Here is a 19,127-nt window from a genome sequence, read left to right as displayed (position 1 = left end):
CCAAAGTAGAGTCTGATCAGAGAACTCCAGAGTGGTTTCAGAGATGTAGGGGGAGGCATACAGGATACATAGAAAATTGAAAATCTCATTTAGTTTCACAAAGGGGATACAAAGTCCTGATACAGACTCAGGATACCAGTTTCTAAGTGTAGGAGTTTATAAATGAAATTGTTTTCAGCACTCCCAAAGAAAGGTAGAAAGGTAAACAAGAATTGTCTAAGTAGGAACCAGGGAAAACTGAGAAAGAAAGGCTGGTCCTGTTCAGGGTGGAAGAGGAGGATGGTGAGGAGCTCAAATTCAGTGCTATATTCAGGAGTAATTCAGAACAAGCTCAAATCCAGTCCTGGCAGGTACCAAATCCAAGAGAGCCAAGCAGGTAGGGAGTGGCAAGTCTGGGCAATATTTAAGCTACTGTGGCCAATCAGAAATCTTGACTAGATCAAGGAGGCACTGACACATCAGAAAAGATTCTACGAGGATTTATTAGAAGCTTATCCTAACCCTAGGGTTAAAAGCTGATATCTGCATGTTTTGATGTAGATCTTTCTTTAGAAACACTAAAAAATAAATAAATAAATAAATCTGGTATTAACCTGACAAAAGGACAGACTCACCTGTTGGCTGGGTTGAAGTAGGCTTGATCCAGGCTCAAGGTCTGTTAGTCAGGCTAGCCACACACAGAAAGGTCGGATGAAAGCCACCACACAACACTATCACTAGTATCTAGGTCTGTATCTATCAGTGCAAGTATGAGTCATAGCTTAGCCATGAATTCTTTATAGAGCATCTCTTTCATAGTAAGAATTAAGTATATTAGTCATGGCAAAGGACAGAAACTAAACTCCAAACACTAAGGTGGAGAAAGAAATCCATGGGGTAGATAACTAAAAAGTGCATGGGTAAAACTTCAGGAATGGCTGGATCCAGGGACTCAAATGATATAATCCAGGATATGTCCTTCTTCATCTCCTGCTTTGCTCTGTGTTACTTTCAGTAGTTAGTTTATCATAAGCTTAAATAGTTCAGTCCACGTGGTGATAAGACGAGTGTTAGTACCTCCAGACTTACTTCTTACCTTTATTACTTCCTCTTCTAGTGGAATCAGAGTCCCCAATAAATTCCAGAATCCAGTTTTTATTTCCTCGTTTGATCTTAGATTCATTCCTGAACCAGTCACTGTGTCCAGAGGATTCTCTTACTCTGACTGGCCACACACATCACATCAGACAATCTCTAGCCATTCACATGGATTAAGTAGTAGGAGAGAAGTGGTTCTCCAGGGAAAACTGGCATACTATTATCAGAAGAAGAGCCCTGGATGGAGGATAGGCAAAACCGAAAGATTTTCACTGCAGTGAGTGATTAACATTCTATCAAACAGAGTCTCTCTGGCCTTGTTTTGGGCAGAGCTGCACCTGCAGGTGGCTAGTGGTTATTAATGCTAGGGTATGTTAAAATAGACAAGGGCTACAAAGTTGTGGTGTGGTAAATAAAATGTAACAGCAGGTCTTATATCTGTTTAATGTTAAGAGTTTTCACCAAGTGCTTTTCTCAAATATTATGTAATTAAATATTATTTAATTCAATGAGCTATATAAAAGGAAAAATTTATTATCTTCTCCATTACAAGGACGGCAAAATTGAGGCTCTGATGGCTTAAACAGAAGGCCCTCTTAGTAACAGGTAATCTGGGTTGTTGACAGACTTGCAGCAAAAATCCAGCCTCCATATCCATTAATTTTACTCCATTACAATTGCATCTGGGGAAAATATATTTCCAAATGTTGCAGGAGGTTTTGACTCTCTCCATGTGAGCTGATAGGGACTGTCATCTAATAAGACAGTATCCTTGAAAGAATAGTTCAAGGATAACCTCACTGATCAAGATAACCACGTGGATGTGTGTATGTATGACGTTAAGTCTGTTTAAAAGCTGCTTAGAGTGGGGAGGGAAATAGTTCAGTGGTAAAGTGCATGCTTAGCATGCACAAGGTCCTGGGTTCAATCCCTAGTACCGCTATTAAAAAAAAAAAACAACTTAAATTAAAAAAAAATAAAATCTGATTTAAAAAATAATGGGAGTATTTTACTAGCTCTTAACTGTTAATACTTTTTATGTCTGTGTGCATTTATCAGTTACACAGGAGAATACTTATTTGGTAAAACACGGATCACTCTCTCACGAAATTGAGAGAAAAAAACTGAGCACTTATAAAAAGTAGCTTTGAGGGGAATGGGAATTTTAAAGTCACCTAATTAATTTTTTATGCAAATAACCAAAATAGCAGATGATATGTTTATACCGGTAACGGGATGTCAGGCAAAAATACAACTTGTGCATATTTAAAACACGCTGGTTTCTGTGGTTTATTAAGGTGGCTATATCACCATGCTCGTGTATCTGTAGGTGAGTGTTCCAAACACTTCCCACAACTGAAGAAAAGTTTCAGAGATTTGTAGTTAATCCATCAAGTAGAGGGCTTCTTGAAAGAGCCTAGCCTGTACCAAATCGGCATCTATGCCAAGAACAGAGACAAGTTCACAAGCGGTTCTATCTCCAGATGCATTCCTAGTTCCCTACCAGGAAGGGGCAATGAGCACACTGCTTAGGAAGGAGTTCACACTTCTATTGTCAACTCCAATAGTGCATTTACTTGAACTAAGTTCTCCTGCTTTTATCATAGTCCTGAGTGTTTAACATTGCATATAAAATTCTACAACTACACAGAAATGTCTGCAACCTACTGTAACCCAGCAGGTACCCAAATTGAATGGCTACTTTTCACACTCAAATACTATTAAAGCTGGAGAATATTATTTAAATTATTGAGTCTTCTTGGCCATGCAACAGCAAGTTGAACCTTCATTAAAGAATATGTTCCTTTTTCTTCTTTGGACGGTGGCCCCTGTCAAACAAGGGGCTTAAGATGTTAGAACTTTCTAGGACAGACCTCCTCATAGGGCTCTTCTACAACTTTCAAGTTAGATTCTTCTTGAGGCAAACTCTTCACTTAGGTACCTTAAAGCACCTCCAGGCCCCCTCTACCCACAATGCTTCTGCTCTGAATTCTGCACTTAGCATGGATATTTTGAGTGGTTGTGCCTTTATAATAATAAACGGTCACCCCTTGGTATCTGTAGGTGGAGCAGGGAGAAGAGGGGAGTTGGTTCCAGAACACCCCCACCCCATGGATACCAAAATCCAAGGACACATAGTACAAACGGCCCTCTGCAGAATCCGGGGATAGGGGGGTCTGCTGTAAATGTCACACTCCTCACTTTATATAATGACAAGGTTTTCAGCACAGAGAAGATCATTTCTGATTTCCTTTTTGGTGGGGAACATTTCTCTCTAAATCACCATGCTATCCCATTACCTAGAGGAAGCCATGACAACTGGGAAGGCTGAGTAGCGGCTCCAGTACCCAGTAGACATAAACAAGTAATACTTCACAACTAAATAGTGCTTTACAGTTTACAGACTCATCTGATTCTCTTGATGACCTATCTCCGTGCTTTGCTCTCATTCTACGTGGAAAGACTTTCTTCCAAAGCGTCTCCTTCAAGGTATTTTCCAAATGCTTCTGCATCCATGAAGCCTTCCCCAATGATGTTTCTTTTACTTGTGTCTAGATCATCCTGCACCCTTATTACGTAGATTGCGTGATACGTTCCACTGTGAACACACTATGTACTGGTCTTCCCTCCTCTACAGATCGGGAAGTTCCAGGAAGGCAGGAAGCATCCTTTTTCCTTCTTTTGTGCCCACAGAATTTGTTGTGGTTTAGGGGACACTAAATATATGCTTAATTGACTTACATTTAATTATCCTCATAATGATGTTGGGAATTAAATGCTGTCCTCTTTTGCAGATAAGGAACCTGAGGATGAGAGAAAAAAATTACTTGTCTTGGGCATACTGGGAGAAGGTGTTTGCTAGATTCCTCATGTAGTCTTTATTACATGGCGTCTCGTTGCAATGAAACTGCTCTGGGGTTTTCAAGTTCCCGGTGGTAATGGGCTTCCAATGGCTCTGATCATATATGCAGAAATTACTAAAGTTAAACTTGAGCACATGTGACCTTTGAAAAATGATGATTGTTTATGACATTTCTCATAGCAACAAGCATTATCTTTGCACAGTAATATTACCTGGGATATTGTTGGGAACAGTGATCAATTCATAAGTCCACTCAAGAGATGCTTAAACTCTCTTTAAATTTACTGCAAATTTGTAAACACCAAGCTCCTTTTTCTTATTAAGGGAAAATTTACATATAACAAAATGTAGAGATTTTCAGTGTTCAGTTTGATGAGTTTGGGTTCTTGTACATAGTCTTTGTAAATACATAATTTCTTGTAAGTTTAAATCTGTGCATGTATGTGAGAGACTACAGTATGTCTTGGAGACAGAAAAGAAAAGGGACGAGCACAAAGAGAGAAACCTGGAAAGACAGCATACAGACAGACGTGTGAAAGGGACCGGAATTGCTCACCAATTCTGACAGGGTAAGTGGTCAAAGAAATGACAAAATAAATGCCAAGCCACCTAAATAGATTTCTCAGAAAAAGAAACTAAGGATTTCTGAGTGATTCAGGGATGTGTGGGCAGAAAGGAAAAGGTTAAGTTTCTGAGATCAAAAGCAAGTTCCTTCCTTTGACAACCTTGTATATACACACAAAGATAAAAACCATTCTCATCAAGGAAAAAGCGAACTATTGACAGCTACAGTCCTGAAAAATAATAGGTCAGGAGGAATCAACCATCAGAATGGCCTCAGGAGCAAGTCTTACATCCTAGAGGCTGAAATAATACCTGCCCAGATTGACAAGGAGATACGGTGAGAGGCATTTGAGACTGAATTTATTGTCTAACATATGGACTTATGGAGTAGAGGGGTTTTTATTTTCTGTACTCTAAGCTCTTCATTTTTTAAACACACAACAACAAATTTTAAGTTTTTAATTCAACTGAACAAGTTAAGAGTAAATCATGTTTCCACATTTCATATCCTAAGTAACCAGATGGAGTTATGAAGATGTCAACGTTAAGGAATATTCCGGGAACACTGGCTACAGATTATATTACAGGATCTGAAAGTGTTTTATGACTCAGGACTTTCTTACCTTACCTGGGATGCGAGTTCCCTGAGTTGGCACAAGGCTTCTTATAACCAACCGAATCCTTTATATCACTCGCAAATTATTCTGAAATAGCCATAAGCATCTTGACAAGACAAACCATTACAAACTCTTAATTCATGACTTATGGAGAAAAGGTATCATCCCATCCAGATCTTAAGTTAGTAACTGTAAGACACACAGAGATGGTGAGTGTGTGAGGGTGCACGTGCACACCTAGGACAGGGCTCGGGACAAATATTCAAGCTGATCTGAATAGGTCAGATCAAGGAGCAAAACTTGTGTGTTTTGATTTTTTTTCTACAAAGCAGGGTTACTAGGGAGCAATAATAACCCTATCGTCACCTCCTGGGATCTCTCAACACACACATCACAGAAGTGATAAGATGAAGAGAGCTGCCACCAAACAGGACAGAGGCAGGGAATGACTTTCAGAACATGGTCTGGCTCTGCCCAAGCAGCAGTGAAACAATTTAGCAGGGCCAAGAAATGCATGAAACTTAGTTACAGCTAGGAGCTGTCTATCTGGTTTACAGATTATCCACCCTCTTTGCCGCCCCACACCATTCTCTGCCTACATTTTCTAAATATAAGCCTTGATCGGTCTCCATTAGTAGATAAGCAGTGAGTAGAAGTCAGCTATTATCTTTAGTTGCCAACCATTACTCCCAGCAAAAGATGGAATGTCATTTGCTTAGCTGTTGGTTTATTGAGTTAATTCGATGCAGGTTTCACTTTTCCAAGCTATTTTTACTTTACTCCTGGCCCCACCCTTTGAGACAACAGATGAGCAAAAACAGATTGTCCAAAGCCTTCTCCTTTTCCATGTCTACAATTGGACTTTCCAGAGGTGGAGGAGAGTGTTGCTGGGGGAAGAGACAGGTCTGCTTGAAGCCGGGGACATCCTAAGGAAGAAGGCATTCCAAGGATGAAGAATTGAAGGAGACGGTAAAGAGGATGGCCGGGGTTCAGGGACTGACTCACACTGAGAAATTAGCCGGTGTGAATGACACTGGCTTTATCTGAAGCCGAAGCCAAGGCCAAGGGACAGGTCAACACCAGGGATGAGAGTGGACTGTTAACAGTTTGGTCATGGTTTCTTTATACACAGTGAACGAGAATCACAGAGCAAGCAGCCCAATTGAAAGAGGAAGCTCCCTGGAGAGGAGCCAGTGGGGAAGTTGTGGGGTGAATGGCTAGGGATGGGTGGTGGGTGGCAAAAGGAATCAAGTCATTGGCTGGGTTTCTGAAGTCAGCCGAGACGGATGCCTCCCCTGTGCCATGGGAGACCTGGCCACGACATGATTGACTTCACACCCCGAGAAGGAGTATTTACAAGGAAGCCTGGCTGGTTTTGAAATATGAGGCCATGGTGTGGCTGACTGTACATCTTTGGGTATTTTTTCTGCAAGGCAATTACGTTAAGTGCTTAACATCAATCCCAAAAGGAAAAATGACGGCACCATGTTTGGGATGGGAAGGCTGAGGAAGGGGGTCTAAACTGTCTCCCTGCCATGAACAAATATGCACACACAGAAAATGAACCCTTCAGATCTCGAGTTCTGACAACAGGGCCAAAGAAACACAGAAAGACCCAAGAGCATGAGGTAATATTAGTCATGTCAACGATTGCATGTTGCAAACGCTGAAGGTGAGTGAAACTTGCCAAGTGTTAATGGAACTGCTGGAAACGGAGAAAACTGGGCACCTGCCTCGAGCCACCTGACCTGGCCCCACCCCATCTGAGCTGTGGCCAAGCGAGCCATCTCTCTCAATTTTCTTCTTTCCTGTTGGGTCAAAATAAAGGTTGCTCCTAAATGTTTTTCAGAACCTGGCCTGACCCCAGAGCCATTGACCGCCATGTGAAGGTGTGCTGGGCATCTGATGCCAGGGGAGGAAATGCCACTTGCAGGTGCAAATGCCCTGAGGCATCATAAGCCCTCATTTCAATCATTCCTCAGGTTGGTGCTGTCCTGTCGCAGAAGGGTCAACATAGAAGGGACAGCCCAGCCACCACAGAAATGGGAGTCCCCAGGACATTTTACAGAACATGCACAAAAGGCTGATGTCATGTGAAGGAAATACACAAACATCCCAAATTGCCAGGGCTGTTAGCCCTGGAAGCAAGAGACACTGCTTAAGCCATAGGAAGCCCTCAATACCTACACTGAACTTGTAAAATTGATTAAATAATTCTGCCCTTCAAGAAACAACAAATAATGGAGACCCAGCATATAGGGAATCACTGGGAAAAAAATCTATACAGAAAAATATATTAATTTCAAAAGGGTCCAAGGAAAGAGCATAGTGACACAGAACAATCCCTTTGTATTTTTCTAACTTGTTGATAGACATTTGCAAATATATAGAAAAGTAGAGAGAATAATAAAATGGAACCTCCCTCCTCCGAATATTCATCACTCAGCTTCAAGCAATATCAAAATATGACCTTCTTACTTTATCTGGTCCTATCCCTTTTTTTCCCTTGGAATACTTTAAAGAAAAATCCCAGATCTTTTGCTATTTAACCCATAAATATCTCAGAATATATTGATAAAGATTCTTTCATTTGCATTTGTTACAGAAATTTCTATCTGAAGTATTGAGAATTTAAAGAGAAAAATTAGGAGAAAAGGGCCTGAGGGAGGCAATAACTGAGAATTTGGGACATTCATTCTGCCTACCTGCTCTACTGTGAGGCCATTCAGTCTTCACTTCCTCAGCTTAAAGTGATTTCTTTTCCCTGAGAACTACCCCAGGACCCATGCATAGACCCCTAGAGGTAGCCTGGGTTGCTTCAAGGTAGAGACTTTGGGCCAAAGTGGGCCAATGAGATTCTCGCTGCTGGGAATTTGAACTTGGAAGCAGAAAGACAGAATTAGGCAAAACTCTAGACTGAAAGAAAAGGTCTCCTTAATTTTTCTGCAGAGAGCCCAGAAGCTGCCCTTCCCAAACCCTGGGAAACTTGGGAAGGTTCTTGGCCTTCCCAAAGCTTGGGATGGACTAATAAGTGCTTAGATTCCATGAAACACCCATAATCTTTCTAATAAATCCTGTTTTTGCACATTAGCTAGCCAGAACCTGACTTTCACTCTTGCGGCCAATAGAACTTTACTAAAACTCTCTCTAGAAGGATCCCACGGCCTAGAGATATCAGCAGCACAAGCACAAAGCTAGTATAATGATGAGAATGCTCTGGAACGAACTTGGAAGTCAAGCTCACTGCTGTCTCCCCAACACCTAGCACAGTGCCCAACACAGAGTTCCTTACCTGTTTGTTGACTAAATGGAATATTAATCTTCCCAATGGAGAGAAGATTGCAGAATCTGCCCATCACAGAACAAGTCTTAGCGTCTTACTAGAAATGTGGGTTTGGCTCTGACTGCCATTTTCTTTCTGTGCAAGTGAGTCACTTAACCTCTTTGGACCTCAGTTTCCTCATCTGTAAACTGGGGACAGTAAACTCAGCCAATCTTACAAAGAGGCTCAAATGAGGTCATGCTATATGAAAGTGCTTTGTAAACTGTAAATTGTTCACAAATGAAAGCTGTTATTATCTTTTCGAGCTGGGGATTCCATTCTGCCTACCTCACCCTGTTGGCCTGAGAAGCCCTTTAGGGCAAAAGTAAGTGATGAACTGTCTCCTGCATAATTTTTTTTTCCTGTTCCCATTCTAGGCACTTCTTTTAAGCTTGGTTCTACTTTGAGGACTCTGTTTTCTCCATTAAACTATGAGAAGCCTAAGAACTCAAAAGATTCTGTCTTTTTTCTAAAACCTATTGCTTCTTCATTCATCTCATTAGGTACTTGACTTTTGACCACGGTGACTGATCCAAATGTCCCTCCAACAATCAACTGTATAAGGGCTGTGGCTGGATCCATTTCTATCCCCCTCCTTGGGAGGCTCACTCACTCATCCAACTGGGTAGAGGTCTCTGTGGAATGTCAAGGAGACAGAGGAGCAAGGGAAATAAGTATCTGTCAACCTCAAGGCTTCCAGACTCAGCTCTCCCGACTGGGAGGCCACGAGATTGGCAAGAAGCAGATGGGCTGTCCCAGTGCCTGAGTCATGAAACAGCATGAACTTTCCCATTACCTGAACAGCCCAACACTTAGAGAACATTGCTGCATTGTTCTGTGCCCTCAGGTTCCCAGTGGCAGCCAACCCTGGGCCGTGCCAGCAAGCACAAGGCAGTGGTGATTCGTCTGCATGTACGGTCGTTCATCTAATTGAGTCCACTGGGACATCGTCTCATAAGGTTACTACTACCCAAGGAAGCAGGAGTGGGGCTGTGGGGGAAGGGGATTACATCATCATTATTATTGTTATTCACTTATCAGATGATTATTAATTATACTTCAATTAAAGGCTTGCACTCTTTACAAGCATGAGCTCATCAGCCCTCACAATGCCCAAAGGAGGTCAAGAACCAGGAGAGGACTGATTTGCTCATGAATGCAGCTGAATTGAGTTTCAGAGAGTTTGTGATCTTTTTTTTTCTCTCAGTCTAGCTACTGCCCACCTCTCTTTGGGGACCCCCAATTTCTCTGATGTATTGTAGACAGACATGCAGCCCACCCTGCCACTGGACACTATAAAAATGTCAAGGATTGAATTTTCCTTTCCCAACCTTTGTGTGGGTATTTAAAAAAAAAAAAAAGCAAAAGAAGAGATGATTCATAACCAGGAGCTTCAGTGCAGCCCAATTGTCCCCAGGATAAAAGCGCCCAAGGAGGTAACTTCACAGTCGAACCATGAATTTCGATGGAAGCCCGTGCAATTCTTGGTTGGCTTCTGGCAGAGAAAGTGGGTGGGGCCGGGTTTTGGTAACCTGGTAGTCGTTCTATCACCAGAGGTCAAAGAACCGAGGTGCAGTGCAGAGAGACAGTAAATGGCGGGCGGGAGTCAGAGCTGTTCAGAAGGGGCTGAGCCACAGACAGATGCTCTGTGGAGGCCAGGCAGCCACAGTCTTGTCACTTATGCAGGATGCAGGCCCCGCCCCCCCGGAACAGCATACCTGGGGCCCGCACCTCTCCATCCTAAGACGATCTAAAGCCATGGAATACTGTCAGCACCCAGCCAAACCGGGAGCCAGAGGAAAGGTTTCCTTTTAACCTCAGAATCAAATAGAAAAACTGCAGGGTGGGGTTGTTTGTTTGTTTTTCTCGGGGAGGGGGGTTGTTTTTCTTTTCTTTTCTTTTTTCTTTTCTTTTCTTTTCTTTTCTTTTCTTTTCTTTTCTTTTCTTTTCTTTTCTTTTCTTTTCTTTTCTTTTCTTTTCTTTTTTCTTTTCTTTTCTTTTCTTTTCTTTTTTTTCTTTTCTTTTCTCTTCTCTTCTTTTCAAGAAGGGGATGGAGTGGAGGGTGGAGCGGAATCTCTTAGCAGGCAGGGGTAAGTACCAAACTGCTTAGTGGGCAGATGCCCCAACTCTGCAGCTGCCACCCCCAACCTGGCAACAGAGTTAATAAGACCTGAAGGAAATGGAAAAGAGAGATGTAGAGACCTGAGGCCAAAAGTGCCTTATCGTGAAAGAGATCAGCATTTTAGTTAAAGGAAAGGTTTACCGATTAAAAGGCCCATGAAAGAAACAAAGAAATAACACCTCCCCCGCCCCCCCAGCTAGCTGTCCTGGTTGGGTTGGGGGGTGGAGGTGGGCGTGGGGGGAGTTCTAGGGCTCTGTCTACAAAGGGTATGGGCTTTGCAGAGCATTCTGAGTAAAAGGAGTAAGGGCTTTACCATCCCATCCCCCATCGTTCCTTCCCCTTACCCAATGAGGCTTGTAGTGATCTAATCTGAAAGAGATAAGGCCCAATTTCCTCAGCTCTGGAGCTGATAAACACCCAGGCAACGACTGGCTCTGTTCACAGGACGATAATTAAAGCTCTCAGGAATCCAGCCAATACGGTGGTCAAAAGGACAAGGACAAACTCGTATTTCTCAGTGCCACTCTGGGCAGCTGTGAGCACCTGTCCTCTTGTTAGAATTTGACCCAGTGAAATTAGCATTACTATCATCCATGCCTTGGGTGGATTCAGTTAGACCATATCAGCCCATGAGCAGTCTAGCTAGTATCTAACTGGCCGATCATAAGCACCAAACATGCCACTAATTTCGTGCTTCTTAGGGAGGCAAGATTCAGCAAAAATCAACACTGACACATTTTCTTACTGGTCATGGAAGGGTCAAAAATTCTAGAAATATATAATCCCACATTAAGGTGTGGTATCTTCTTTATTGAAAAAAAAATACATACGGTAAGTGTCTGACTTTGTTGCAGTTTATTGGTTCTACAGAGCAAGTTCTGTTCTTTGGAGTATTTGGAAATGGTGCAGTAATGTGTGCATGTTTTGAGATGTGCGGTCAAAGCAAAAGGAAAGAATATGTATGTCCATGTTCTCAGCCCCCAGAAATTTCTCAAAGGTATAACCCCACGAGAAGTTGGGGAAAATGGGGCAGAGATGGGGGACATCCCATGGGAAAGTCAGCATGCCTTCACATGTTCCCCTGAGACAGACGTGCCAACAGGATAGGGACAGTTCTCCATTTGAATCAGAGCTGATCCTGGTTGGGACCGAAAATGTGGCTGTGGGCACCTGCTGGTTCTTTCTCTTCCTCATAAGGAGGACATATTGTGAATGCCTTACTCAGATTAAGAGAAAGAGGCTGTGCTAAGATCTCAATGCTTCTCACTTGTTTTCTTTTCTTAAGCCCTGGAACCTACCTTTTTAAATGAAATTTTTCTTAGTGCTTAATTCTATAAAACAGATCAATGATATTTTACTAATATAAATTTATTTGGAACATTTCTATTTTTAACATGTACTTATCAATCACTAAGAACAGCAAGATAATGCTGATGAAAAGAAATATCTGAAGTGAGGTGTTACGCTTTGCTTCGTATCAGTCTCTGCATCCAAATGATTTCAGTTGTCTCTGGTTTGAAAACTGTTGTATTTCCAAGTAACTAGAAAATGTGAATTCACACAGAGAAGTAGATACAAATGGAAACTCTGTTTTTTTTAACAGCTCTTTTCCAAGTATACCCTTCAAATGAACTAATCCGAAAACTTGGGCAAGAAGTTGAAGAGATTTCAGTTTCAAAATTTAATCACAACAATAGTTAACAATGGTTTGCCTTTCTCCTCACAATATAAAAGTCAGCAGCAAACACCCTAACCTTCAAGTCAGTGCTAAAATATCTCTCGTAAAAGATGGTGCTTTGCCATGTAGTGACGCAGGCGCCGAAGCTCTGGGCCTTAGCCTTGTTCCATTAATTGAGTCTGTAGTAATGGCGCACAACTAGTACTTGAGCAGGACAGCACTGGCCTAGTTAAAAAACAAAACAAAACACTATCAACTCTTCAAATCAGTGACACATTTACAAGAATTTCATGTAAATTTACAAAAAAAGGTAGAAGTTCCTACTGAAGAATTAATTTGATAGTCCAAATGAATGCATCGATGGTCCTGAATGTATGGAAATCTGGTATATAAACATAGAAATGAATACTGTTCATTATAGTATTTTAAATGATTAAAACATAAATTTGAATCAGACTTGCAGAACTCCTAAAGAGCCTTCCAAGAAGTCAGTGTGTTCATTATGGGGTAGAGTTTGGATTCTGGATGGGAAGAGAGATGTGAATGGTAAGGGAGAGAAAGTGTCAGATTCTAAAAGACTTTCTGTACCGTGTTAAAGAGTCTGAACTAGATTCTGAGACTCGTGGACAAGGGAGTGACATAATCAGGTCTGCATTTTGGAGAAATCACACTGGCTGCAGTGTGGAAAATGGACTTGGGTGGAGGTGAAGGGGAGGGCAAGAAGAGAGAGAACAGACCAGGGAGGAAGGACTGTGGTCATCCAGGTGAGGGTTGATGGTGGCCAGAAAGAAAGTCATAGCACTGTGGCAGGAAAGAACAGGGGTGTAAATGTAAGAGTTATTCAGAGGGCGAGGGTATAGCTCAGTGGTAAAGCTGAGCAGGCAGGAGGTCCCGGATTCAATCCCAAGTACCTCTATTGAAAAAAGCAAAATTAAAAACCTAATTACTTCACCCACCAAAAAAAAAAAAAAAAAGTTATTCAGAAGGCAGAGTTGACAGGACCCAGTGACCCAGTCATTGATTAAATGGAGACTGCAGGATTGTGGGACAGAGGAGAAAGAAAGACACTAAATCCTCTGCCCTGGGCAGTGCAATGAATGAGGTTTCCACCATCGGGCTGGGAAATTCAGGAGGAAGAAGGTGGGGTGGGTGCAGAGAAAAGAAATGCTGAGTTCAGACACACTGAGTTTGATTTGTTTTGCTGTGGGTTTGTATGGGTGTTTTCTTTTTGTGGAGGGAGTTAATTAGGTTTATTTACTTATTTGTTTGTTTTTTAATGGAAGTACTGGGGATTGAACCCAGGACCTGTTGCATGCTAAGCACACACTCTACCACTGAGCTATACCCTCCCCCTAGACATGTTGAGTTTGAGATTCAAGTCAATAAGTCATCACTGAGTCCCTGCAAAAAACGATGTTAAGCAGAGTCCCACACACAAAGACATAGCAGGAGATCTATGCTTCAAGGAGCTTAAAACAAATATAAACAAATAATCTGATTATAAGGCAGAGGTGGCAGGCAATGCTTTAAGGAATGCGCGTATTTGTGGGAAATTAAGAGACAGTTCAGAGGCCTTAAAAGATGAACATAATTTGGTTTTCAGCCAGGAGAGAGAAAGACATCTGGGGAGGGGTAAAAACATGCGCCAGAGATGGAAGCAAAAAAAAAAAAAAAAAAAAGCATGTGACATTTTGGGGGGAACTAGAATAATTCAGTTTGATGGGGCAGCAGGAAAGGCAGACCAGGGCAGATCACCAGGGAGAGCCTCGACTGTCATGCTTTATTGTGGGATCTGTTCTATACAAGTGGGGAGCAGAGAAAGGCTTGAACAGGGAACAGCATGACGTCATGCACCCAAACCCCCTGAGGCATGGTTTGCTTCCTTCACTTCTAAGTCCCAGGACTCTGACTGCAGGGGCTGCTGGGAAAGTAATGTCATCTGTTCTCCCATCAATCTCCCCAGGTAAATGTCACTGTTAGTACAAAGGGAAATACCAGTGGTCACTGAGAAACCACTGCATCGGGGCCATGTGGGTGAAGTCATTCTGTCTGAGTCACTAACGCTGCTCTTTAACTTATTTTAGGATCTTTGGTTTGTGGTGTGGGGGAGGATTAATTGGCAGAAATTACAGAAGTAGCTATTACTCCATCTTGATTTGGGGAGCTTGAGCAGAGATTTCAGAAACTCTTATTTTACTTTTCGGTTTGTACCTCATTCATGTATTAAAAAAAAAATCCTGATGTAATGAGGTGAAGCTCACTTCCTGTGTCAGGAGTCCCAGGAATGCCTGAAGTGGTTTTGTCATCAGAATATAAAAATCGAACTGTCCTCCCAGTATAAAGCAGACTATGGTTTGATAAATACTGTGAATGTAGAACATGGAAAGAGAAAAGAAAAAATAAGAAATTCAGGGCAGGCAACTCTTAATACCATCGCAGTTCTAACCACTGCCAATGGAAAAACCATGAGAAATAAGTCCAAAAAGGCCAAGATTTTCCAAATCAAAGAAGTTTCTACAGGCTTCTCATTTTGTTTATTTTCTGTCTGGCTACATCAGACTATGACATACTTCATAGGTATATCTATGTTAGTTTTACATACAAATACATCTGCACACACTGATTGTCAGGAAAGTAACAAGAAAACCACTTGTAGTGTTCTATTTAGAAACTGTTCATTTAAAGGTACCTTAAAATTTTCGGATGGTAAGAAGTCCTATCCCATTTGAGATCTCTCCTAAAACATCTGGAAGCTTACATGGATTACTAAAACAATCCTAAGTTGGTAGTCCTAACCAAATGTATATATATTGGAGAAGGAAAGTGAGAAGAAAATTGGAAAGAGGTGTCATCAGAGACAGCCAATTAGAAATTACCACTGTCAGGAGGTTTGGCACAGAGAAGAGATGACCAGATGATCTCTTTCAAGCTAAGCCAAGCAGGATGGAACAGTAGACTAGTTTTTCCTATAAGAAGTTACAGGGGGAGTAAATATCAACACACCAAAAGTAAGTAGGAACATTCAGAAGATCAATAAATTCACTTTCTCCAACAAGTTCCAAATCATGAGTCAAAGTTTTTAACTTGATGTGAAGGGGTCAAAAGCTTTAACTGCCTTAGAGTTCCAAAGAGCTAGAGACAAAGATCAATGTTTTATGTCCCAAGACTTTTTGACTCAAATACAAGACTTAGGTAAGCTACCCAGGTGAGTCAGAAGTTATCTGATTTAACCAACCCTCATCCTCTATTTCTGAACCCCTTCCATTATTACCAATATGATGTGTTTCATCTAAGCTTTTTTTCTAATTTGCTTACAAAATATACATTTGCATAAATATGAATATATAGATGTGTTATACTTTGTTAAATGTTATTATATTGTATATATTTTTCTATAATTTGATTTTTTTTAACTTGTCAAATGTCTTAAGGATTTTTCCTTACTGGCGTGTAGAGATTAACTTCATTTTTTTTTTCTTGTATGATTTTTTTTCTCTTTTTAACTTTTTTGGAAAAACTGTAGATTCACAAGAAATTATAATTAAAAAAAAAAGTTCAGGGAGAATCTAGTGCACCCTTCACCCAGCCTCCCCTAATGGTCACATCTTAAGTTGCATTTCATTCATTTTATGTATACTCATTTGTGTGTTTGTAGATAGTTCTATGCAATTTTATCACATGTATATAATAAATTCTTCATGTAAGTAGATTTTACTTTTAAGACTTTGGATTCTTGTTCAAGTATACTCCTGGCAGTAATTTTTTGTGTAGATTCCCGAAGAAAGGGTTTTCAAAGTGGTTTTTTTTAATGGTCTTAGAAATTTATCTTATTAAAAAGTATTGGTTAGGGTGATTATCAAGACTGAAGATTTAGGATCTTAATCACATATTGTCCTTCTTAGATACACTCTTGTTCTTCAGTTGTTTATTCTATAAGTGTGGATACATAGAAAGAGAAGTAGATGGTTGGCTGGTTAGATAGATCTGAGTAGTCTTCCCCACTAGACTAAAACCCCCTGGGAGAATGGGCTATAGTCTCAGAAGTTTCTGTTAAACTCACCGTGTCCCTGCATGCCCTTAGCATGTGCCCAGTAAATGCCTGTTGGTTGGTTAGGCTGGTTGATTATCTGTTTATCGCTCTCTACCAGAATGCCCACTGGCTAAGCCAAGCTGCATGTCTCCATGTAGACATCTGCTCCCGGAAAACTCAAAACAAATCAAACAATTGCTAATACTACTCTGAATGTAACAAGCCATAGCAAAATATTCTTGTAAACATTATAAAAGCACCTAGATCTGTATAGCATGAGGAACTATGTTTGATACCTTGTAATAACCTTTAATGAAAAAGAATATGAAAACCAATATATGGAATATATGTATGCATATGCATGACTGGGACATTGTGCTGTACACCAGAAATTGACACATTGACTGTACTTCAATTTAAAAAAAAAAAGAGAAGAAAAGCACCTAGCTGCTACAGTGGTAAGTTTTATAGAGGCAGCTAAGAAGATAGGTAGCTAGATCGTTAGTTCCAAGTTCCATCCAAGACAGTGGCAGTGTCCTACAGGACTCCTGGCAAATGTGTCCTGAAGATGAATGAAGCAAAAGATCGGAAAATAACCCACTGCTTGTTCATTATCCTGGGATCCTCCTGGGATGCAAATGGCGAGGTTTAAGCAAGGCCACATCCGTCTTACCTTTGTTCTTTTTCAGGACATTATTATTGGACTACATTTTTAAATTTCATTGAGGTGAAGTCAGCCAGAAAAAGAAACCAGAATATTAGCTATCCAATTGATTGTCATTTTAAAGGACATTGCAATGATTATTTCTCACCAAGACCGAAAAAAAAAAAAAACTCATAAATAGATAAGAACAATGTGGCAAAGAGAAGTTAAGCCTTTCTTTACCAAGCTTATCCTTCCTTTAACAAGGATCTCATATCCTACTACCTTCTTGAAAGCTCTGACCAAAATCAGTTTCTTGTGGAATATAGCCAAGGATGCGGAAGTCGCCATCAAAAATACCTGTGTGAGTCAAGTCCTACCTCTACCACTGATATTTCTATAACCCTGGACAAGTAATGGCACCTCTCTGAACCTCAGTTTCCTAATCCATAATAATGAATAATAAGAATCAGTTCTTTGCTTTGAGAAATAAAAGTAAAGTACTTAGCACAAGCTCTGACACACAGTAAGCATTCAATACATGTTAGACATTTATTAGTAGTAGTATTTTATACCATAATTTTTCAGCCTGTTTAAAGTATATTATAAACTGGAAACACTCCATATGAAGGATTGCAAACAGTGATCTGTCAAATTGTATTATTTGTCAAATTGTGTTTGGCCAATATCAGGTTTTTAACATCGCCTGGCATTTATTCCTTATTTGGTTCCCACTCCCTGTTTTTACTGCTTGTTGCTTCACACATTTGCAGTGCTTGCCTGGCCCTCAAAGGCATCTGAGTTTGTGATGACTAATCTAAACTTTTGATCTTGTATCCTAAGAGTTCAAAAGAAGAGAAAGAAAGATTGGTAAGTAAGTCAGACAGAGAAAGACAAATATCGTGTGATATCACTTAAATGTGGAGATGAATAAATAATACACCTGAACTTATTAGCAAAACAGAAATAGACACATAGACATATATGTGTCTATGACACAAATAAACTTATGGTTACCAAAGGGGAAACAGGGTGGAGAGATAAAGTAGGAGTTTGGGATTAACAGTAGTATATATAAAATAGGTAAACAACAAGGACCTACTATATAGCACAAGGAACTATATTCAATATCTTGCAATAACCTGTAATGGAAAAGAATCTGAAAATACATATGTGTATAGCTGAATCACTTGGCTATACACCTGAAACTAACACAACATTGTAAAACAACTATACTTCAACAAAAACAAAAGAAAGAAAGAAGGAAAGAAAGAAAGAGAAAGAAAGAAAAAAAGAAAGCGAACAGGGGAGAGAGCGGTCAGAAGATGGTAAAAATTTGCTTCACTGTTCAGTGCCCCAGACTTAAGAATTTCTGACTGTTCTACTCATTAAGAACTTAACCATAGACTGACTAATATTACTATCTAGTTATTTGTGTTTTTCATCTTCCAAAGAAACCTGCAATCTTCTTGCAGACAAGAATTATGTCACATACATTTTTAGAAAACTTCTCAGAAAACCTAGTTCAGTTCCTTCCCATAGTAACATTGCAGTAAACACATTTTCAAATAACACTACGCTGCATTCATTGAGCACTTATGATACGCCGGTATAATACATGCTAAATGCTTTGCTGCATTTATCCCATTTAATCTTTATATCAACCAAATGAGGCAGGCACTATTATTAGACCTATCTGTTAGATGTGGAAACTGAAAGTTACAAAGGTTATGAAACTTGCCTAAAATCACACAGCTGGTAAAAGGCAAAACCAACACTGAAACCCTGGTCTGTCTGATCCCAGAGACTCTGCTTTTTACCACTTTTGTATATTGTTGCCAAATTAAAAAAAAAAAAACAGTAAACATTTCTTGATTAATTAGATGCTGAATAGCTGGACATGAATGAACCCTTTAAGCTCACTTGTAATATCTAGGTCACTTGGCAATAACTAGATATTTACTATTGTGGATGTTGGAATCTGAGATTTATTCAGTCAGCAGAAAATTTTGCTAGGCATGTGCCCCCAAGGACAGATGAATGAGACAATGCCACTGAAACAAATAATTACAAAACAATGCAAGAGGGCTTTAATGACTGTTTGGAATAACGCTAAAGGAAATTCAGGAGACAAACTTATTTCAAAATAGTTCACCGTATATAGTCAGCATCTTTAGAATTCCTGCTATGTGCCCAGCTTTGTGCTAAGCA

The sequence above is a fragment of the Camelus bactrianus genome, chromosome 14 (genome assembly GCF_048773025.1).
Source record: "Camelus bactrianus isolate YW-2024 breed Bactrian camel chromosome 14, ASM4877302v1, whole genome shotgun sequence".
NCBI classification, from domain to species: Eukaryota; Metazoa; Chordata; class Mammalia; order Artiodactyla; family Camelidae; genus Camelus; species Camelus bactrianus.
Note: the sequence above shows the minus strand (reverse complement) of the source record.